The 7,463-nt window shown below is 50.0% G+C and overlaps 1 non-coding gene across 1 annotated transcript; it reads right to left on the reverse strand.

Moving 5' to 3' along the window:
* Positions 1–6,389: 6,389 nt before the first annotated feature.
* On the reverse strand, positions 6,390–6,464 carry Trnat-ugu (transfer RNA threonine (anticodon UGU)). The gene has a single exon. It is a non-coding gene; the product is annotated as a tRNA-Thr (tRNA).
* Between the last annotated feature and the right edge of the window lie 999 nt (positions 6,465–7,463).

The following is a 7,463-nucleotide window of genomic DNA, read 5'->3' on the forward strand; positions in this document are numbered from 1 at the left end:
CCCGTCATTGGTCTTAGAGCCATCTGTATAAATGAAAGTCATATTGATGAACTTCGAACGAAGTTCCAAAAAACGGGAGTGGTAGACCGAACCGAGGGTAACCTCTTTTGGGAGCGAGCTGAGGTCAAGATGAACGCGGACCTGAGCCTGGAGCCAAGGTGGCGTGTGGCTCTCGCCCACTCGAAAGGTTGCAGGGAGTGAAAAATTAAGGTGTTGAAGGAGGCGACGAAAGCGAACTCCAGGGGGTAGCAGGGCAGAGACATACAACCCGTATTGACGGTCGAGAGAGTCGTCAAAAAAGGAACGATAAGACGGATGGTCGGGCATTGACAGTAGCCGACAGGCATACCGACAAAGCAGTATATCGCGCCGGTAGGTGAGTGGCAATTCGCCAGCGTCAGCATGAAGACTCTCTACGGGACTAGTATAAAATGCTCCGATCGCAAGTCGTAAACCCCGATGTTGTATGGAGTTGAGGCGGCGTAAGATGGATGGCCGTGCGGAGGAGTATACGAAGCTCCCATAATCCAGCTTGGAGCGGACAATCGACCGATATAGACGAAGTAGGACGGTTCGATCCGCTCCCCACGACATACCACTGAGAACACGGAGGACATTTAAAGAACGGGTACAACGGGCGGCCAAATATGACACATGTGGAGACCAGTTAAGTTTCCTGTCAAATGTAAGGCCTAAAAATTTGGTTGTCTCCACGATTGGGAGAGCAACAGGACCGAGTCGTAAGGACGGTGGGAGAAACTCTTTGTAGCGCCAGAAGTTAATACAGACCGTCTTCTCGGCAGAAAAACGGAAGCCATTGGCGACACTCCAGGAGTAAAGACGGTCAAGAGAACGCTGAAGACAGCGCTCCAGGACACGTGTACACTGCGCGCTGCAATAGATGGTAAAATCGTCCACGAAAAGGGAGCCTGATACATCAGCTGGGAGGCAATCCATTATTGGATTGATCGCGATGGCGAAGAGAGCGACGCTCAAAACTGAGCCCTGTGGCACCCCATTCTCCTGGCGAAAGGCGTCGGACAGGACAGAACCCACACGTACCCTGAACTGTGGATCCATTAAAAAGGAACGAATAAAAAGAGGGAGGCGCCCGCGAAGGCCCCATGTATGCATGGTGCGGAGAATGCCCGCCCTCCAACAGGTGTCGTAAGCCTTCTCCAAATCAAAGAACACAGCCGCGGTCGGGCGCTTCCGCAAGAAGTTATTCATAATGAAGGTCGACAAGGTAACCAGATGGTCAACAGCAGAGCGGCGCCTACGAAATCCACATTGTACATTGGTAAGTAGGCGTCGAGACTCGAGCAGCCAAACCAATCGAGAGTTAACCATTCGCTCCATCATTTTGCAGACACAGCTGGTAAGCGAGATAGGTCGATAACTGGAAGGCAAGTGCTTGTCCTTCCCCGGCTTAGGAATCTGAACAACAATAGACTCGCGCCAGCATGCGGGAACATGTCCCTCAATCCAGATGCGATTGTATGTACGAAGAAGAAAACCTTTACCCGCAGGAGAAAGGTTCTTCAGCATCTGAATATGAATAGAATCAGGCCCTGGAGCGGAGGTCCGTGATCGGCCAAGTGCGTTTTCGAGTTCCCGCATGGTGAATGGGGCATTATAACTTTCACAATTCGAGGAGCGGAAGTTAGGTGGCCTAGCCTCCTCTGCCTGTTTGCGGGGGAGGAAGGCAGGGTGGTAATGAGCGGAGCTCGAAACCTCTGCGAAAAAGCGGCCGAAGGCATTGGAGACAGCCTCAGGGGCCACAAGGACGTCATTCGCGACCGTCAAGCCAGAAACTGGTGAGTGGACCTTAGTGCCAGATAGCCGGCGCAGGCTACCCCAGACAACAGAAGAAGGAGTAAAACTGTTGAAGGTGCTTGTGAAAGCAGCCCAGCTGGCTTTCTTGCTTTCTTTAATAATACGACGACACTGAGCTCGTAATCGTTTATAATTGATACAATTCACCACTGTAGGGTGGCGTTTAAATGTGCGTAAAGCACGTCGACGAGCACGTAAAGCGTCTCTACATGCTGCAGACCACCAGGGGACCGGTACGCGACGTGGAGAAGAAGTAGGGTGAGGGATGGAATATTCAGCAGCAGCGAGAATGACTTCCGTGAGGTGTGCGACCTGACGATCGCAGCTTGGGAAGGTTTGATCCTGAAAGGTCGCCCTGGAAGAGAAGAGCCCCCAGTCTGCCTTGGAGATGGTCCAACTAGAGGAGCACCGAGAGGGGGTATGCTGCAGGAGATGGATAACACACGGGAAGTGGTCGCTCGAATATGTATCAGAAAGTGCATACCACTCAAACCGGCGTGCAAGTTGGAGAGTACATATAGAGAGGTCTAAATGGGAATAGGTGTGAGATGTGTCCGAAAGAAAAGTAGGGGCGCTAGTATTGAGGCAGACAAGATTGAGCTGGTTGAAAAGGTCTGCTAACAAGGAGCCCCTCGGGCAGGATGCTGGAGAGCCCCAAAGGGGATGGTGGGCATTGAAGTCTCCAGTTATCAAAAATGGTGCAGGTAGCTGAGCAATAAGTTGCATCATGGCTGCCCTGGTAACGGCAGATGACGATGGAGTGTAAACGGTACAAATGGAAAACGTAAAAGTGGGGAGAGTAATGCGGATGGCAACTGCCTGCAGGCCGGTGTGCAACGTGATGGGATCGTAGTAAATATCATCCCGGACCAGCAACATAACCCCTCCATGAGCTGGGATACCTACCACAGGTGGTAGGTCAAAACGCACAGAGGTGTAGTGTGCCAAGGCAATTTGATCGCATGGGCGTAGCTTCGTTTCCTGGAGGGCTACGACGAGCGGACGGTGCAAGCGGAGCAGCAACTTCAAGTCCTCTCGGTTGGAGCGAGTGCTGCGAATATTCCAGTGAATAAGTGCCATCGTAAGAAAAGGAAGATGAAAGAAGGGGTCACCTCGAAGGCCGCTGAGGGCCTGGCTTCGAGCGAGCACTGCCGCCGCTATCAGTAGGCGGACAGTCATCGTCCATTGGGTCTATAGGTTCATCGGCCATCTTGGGAGGATGGCCGGGAGGGGGAGCTTCCTCCGCCGGTGAACGGCCAGATGTTCGGCTACCAGCGGTGCGGCCAGGCGAAACGGATGACGGCTTGGGGCGGCAACCGCTGGGTGGCGCAGGACGCAGGAGAAGAAATGCGCCGTGGCGGAGAAGGAGAACTGTGCTTCCTATGAGCCTTCTTGAAAGGACGTTTGGTGGAAGTACCGGTCGAAGGCTGGGAGGTCGAGGTACGTAGGAAGTCTGCACGGGATGGTTCCTTCTTGAAGGCCCGTGCATCTGAATTCGGGTCTTCGTCTTAGCAGAAGCTGATGAAGGGTCTGGTGTCTGTGGGGTGATGGGAGGAAGAGGAGACGTCGACCGCGCGATCTTAGCACTGGCCGAACGGACGACCGTGGTGCTGAAGGTCAGATCGCATGTCTGGGTTGCCACCTCCCTGGTAGTCCGAGGAGAGGCGAGGACAGTACTGTATTTCCCCGCTGGGAGCAGCGCGGGCTTTCTACTAGCCAATAGCTTGCGAGCAGCCGAGGTGGACACTTTCTCTTTGACCCGAATTTCTTGGATACAGCGTTCTTCCTTATAGACAGGACAGTCGCGTGAGGATGCGGCATGGTCACCCTGACAGTTCACACAACGAGGAGACGGAGGTGGACAGTCACCCTCATGGGCATCCCTGCCACAAGTGACACATTTAGCCGCATTGGAACAAGACTGTCGAGTGTGATTGAAACGCTGACACTGGTAGCAGCGCGTAGGTGTCGGGACATAGGGGCGAACAGAAATAACCTCGTAGCCCGCCTTGATGCGCGATGGCAGCTTAACACTATCGAAGGTCAAGAAAAGTGTCCGGGTCGGTACAAGGTCATTGTTGACCTTTTTCATGACCCTATGGACAGCCGTCACGCCCTGCTCAGCGAGGAAAGATTGAATCTCCTCGTCAGTCAATCCGTCGAGGGAGCTAGTATAGACTACACCACGAGACGAATTCAAAGTTCGGTGGGCCTCCACCCGGACAGGGAACGTGTACAGGAGTGTGGCCCGAAGCAGTTTTTGTGCCTGAAGGGCACTCTCAGTTTCTAGTAATAAGGTACCGTTACGCAACCTGGTACAAGATTTAACAGATCCGGCTATGGCATCTACGCCCTTCTGGATAACGAAAGGGTTGACAGAGGAAAAATCCTTTCTGTCCTCAGATCGAGAAACGACGAGGAACTGTGGGGCAAGCGGTAGTATTTTTGTCACTGGTGGCTGGTCACGTTTCCGTTTTTGGGCAGAAGTCGAGAGAGATGGAGTAGAATCCATTGCGGAGGAATCCCCCATGATTGCCAGCGTCTCCGATGGCGCGCTCCTTCTTTGTGGGGACCCTCTCAGAGGGCACTCCCGCCTTAGGTGAATGTTTACACCTCAGGTCACACCTCCCGAGAAACAGACGGAGGGACCAATCGGCATGGTCAGAAGGTATCAGCTCGGGCAATCACCCCTCCCCGGGCCTGGCCTTTACCAGGGGGTACGCACGTGCCTTACATGTCTACCCAGGGCGGGGAATTACGCGTTACCCCGTCACCGGCTACGCGTGCGAACGCGTGGGTCGGCCTTCAGGCACGCACAGGGAGGAAGGAAGAAGAGGAAAAAGAAGAGAGAGAGGGAGAAAGAGGACAGACTGTCTCGAACGCCGAGGCGGAGACCAGAGAAGGCAAGGAGAAGAAGGCAAGGAGAAGAAGGCAATGAGAAGGCATGGAGAAGAAGGCAATGAGAAGGCAAGGAGAAGTCAAGGGAAAGAGTAAGGAAGACAGTGAGGTGGAGAAGAGCAAAGAAAGGAACCAACAAAAGGAAGGAAGAAACGAGAAGTGAAAAACCAAAAAGACCACAATTATAGGTCGTGGAACCGTCCGTCTCCGGACGCAGGCGCTAACTACCCCCTTGAGGGGGATGGACTCCTTTTAGTCGCCTCTTACGACAGGCAGGAATACCTCGGGCCTATTCTAATCCCCGGACCCGCAGGGGGTCTGACAGTTTTGTGGTGAATGTCAAAAATAAGTTTGACCTGTTGCTTCAGTTGGAAACTGATGAGCCTCAAGCAGAGGTAGGTGTAGACAGGACGCAACAAACTTTCAATAGGAAATTGAAAAAGAATGTAGGAAAGTCACTGAAAAGGAAGAAAGTTTTGTTGTTAGGCAGCTCTCATACCAGAGGTGTAGGCCAACTTCTGCAGGAGGAATTAGGACCAGAATACCAGGTCACAAATTTTTTCAAACCAAGTGCTAGTCTGGATCAGGTGACAGAGGATTTAGGTTCACTCTGTAAAGGATTTACCAGGGAAGACACCGTGGTTATTGTGGGAGGGCCAGGGAACAGCATCGACGGAGATCCTGGGTACAGTATAGAGTGTGACCTGGTAAAGATTGCGTCGGCATCGAGACACACGAATGTTGAATTTGTATCTGTCCTGAGACGCCATGACCGGCCTCATTTGAACTCTTCTGTTGGGAGTGTTAATTTGGAGTTGGAATGGCTGCTTGGGTCAGGTGTGGGGGCTCATATTGGTGTGGTTCCTGTTGATTCTCTCAGTAGGTGGGACTATACCAGGCACGGCCTACATCTCAACAGGAAAGGGAAGGGGAAACTGGCTGGGGTAATAATAGGAAATTTAACGGGGGGAGGCACTGCCATGAATGGTAAAATACCAGTGGTTACAGGTGTTGGAGCAGCACCTTTTTTAGGAAAGGGAAGACAGAAAGATGTCAAGTTCTACGAGAGGTCAGGATTGAAACAAATCTTCAGTTTAGGAAAGAAATTAAACAGCACAATTCTAGCACATTGGATCACCAATCACAGTTGTCAATTATACATATTCACCAATCACCAGAAATTTTATCTACACCAAGTTGTATCTCAGTTCTAGGTAATTGCACTGATGAATTAAAGTCACCCAACCCAGTTGACATAATCTGCCTCTCTGAACACCATATGACCATTGGTATAGGAGCTAGGAATGAGAAACTCAGACAGGAGGGTACTGTAAATGTTAGAATAAGGAAAGGTTCTCATTAAAGTATAATTAAAAATAATGTAAGTATATTTCATCAGAATATTGGGAGTTTAAAGAATAAAATAGATGAGCTTCTGGTTTGTTTAGAAGATTTAGAAGCTGAGGATGAAATAGATATACTATGCCTGTCTGAGCATCACATTGTTTCTGATATGGATAACTACCATCTGTTCTCGAAAGAATAGTTACCGTGGATGACCATGCAGCTTTGCTAGAAAAGAAATGATAATTAAATGGACACTCTAGCTGCAAACAGGTGTTGATGTACTTCATTGGGGACATGTTGAAAATGTGTGCCCCGACCGGGACTTGAACCCGGGATCTCCTGCTTACATGGCAGACGCTCTATCCATCTGAGCCACCGCGGGCACAGACGATAGTGCGTCTGCAGGGACTTATCCCTTGCACGCTCCCCGTGAGATCCACATTCCCAACATGTCCACACCACTACATTCGTAGTGCGCCTAATAGATGTTTGCCCATCATACTCATTACTCATGGCAGATTAATCTACCAAGTCCCGTACGAGTTCGGGCATAGCGTGTGCGTTCGCACAAGAAAGTCAATGGCCGGGAAGCCATATTTTAACTATATATGACGGTAGTATCTGTTCCCGAAAGAACAGTTACCGTGGATGACCATGCAGCTTTGCTAGAAATGAAATGATAACACTGTTCGACATGGGTTCTATTTCTGATATTAAAGTATGTGCTTCTAGACCATTTTACCGTGGGAAATTCAAATATGTAAACAAAATATCGTTGTCAGGGATACTTTTTATGTAATATGTATATATATATATATATATGTATATTCACAATTCATGGCAAACACAGAGACGTTATAGAGAAATACGGGTATGTTGCCGCATCCAGTAGCGATAGAACGTGATAATTTCTTGTGCAACAGCAGGTGGGAAGAATCAGACATCATTAGGTTATCCCCCGCCACACCTATGTCATTAAGACCACCTGAAACATCTCATTAACTCGAACGGCGACAGCCGGTCGCTGCCTCGGCAGTAAAGCTTCCTAGGGGCAGGTGCATCGAGTTTACAACAGTGGTGTTAGCCGCAATTTGTGTCAGTCTTAACGAGTGGGTGTTTTGGCTGACAAGTAACTGTCTGTCATATTTCCGAGCACAGTTGAAATTTTTAGTTCCTGTGTGTAAACTGATTGAGCCTGGTGCTGAAGGTAAAACGACCTCTAGTTTTTACACATCAGCGTTCCTCTAGTTCCCTACTATTAATTTAATACAGGTGTATTTTCAAAGTGGTATTTTGAAATTTGCAGAAATGCCACTTCGTCGTGGATGTCGATATAAGCCGGACAACTTCTGCTACATCTGTGGGAAGTCCTCATTTGCCAG

The sequence above is a fragment of the Schistocerca cancellata genome, chromosome 1 (assembly GCF_023864275.1).
Source record: "Schistocerca cancellata isolate TAMUIC-IGC-003103 chromosome 1, iqSchCanc2.1, whole genome shotgun sequence".
NCBI lineage: Eukaryota > Metazoa > Arthropoda > Insecta > Orthoptera > Acrididae > Schistocerca > Schistocerca cancellata.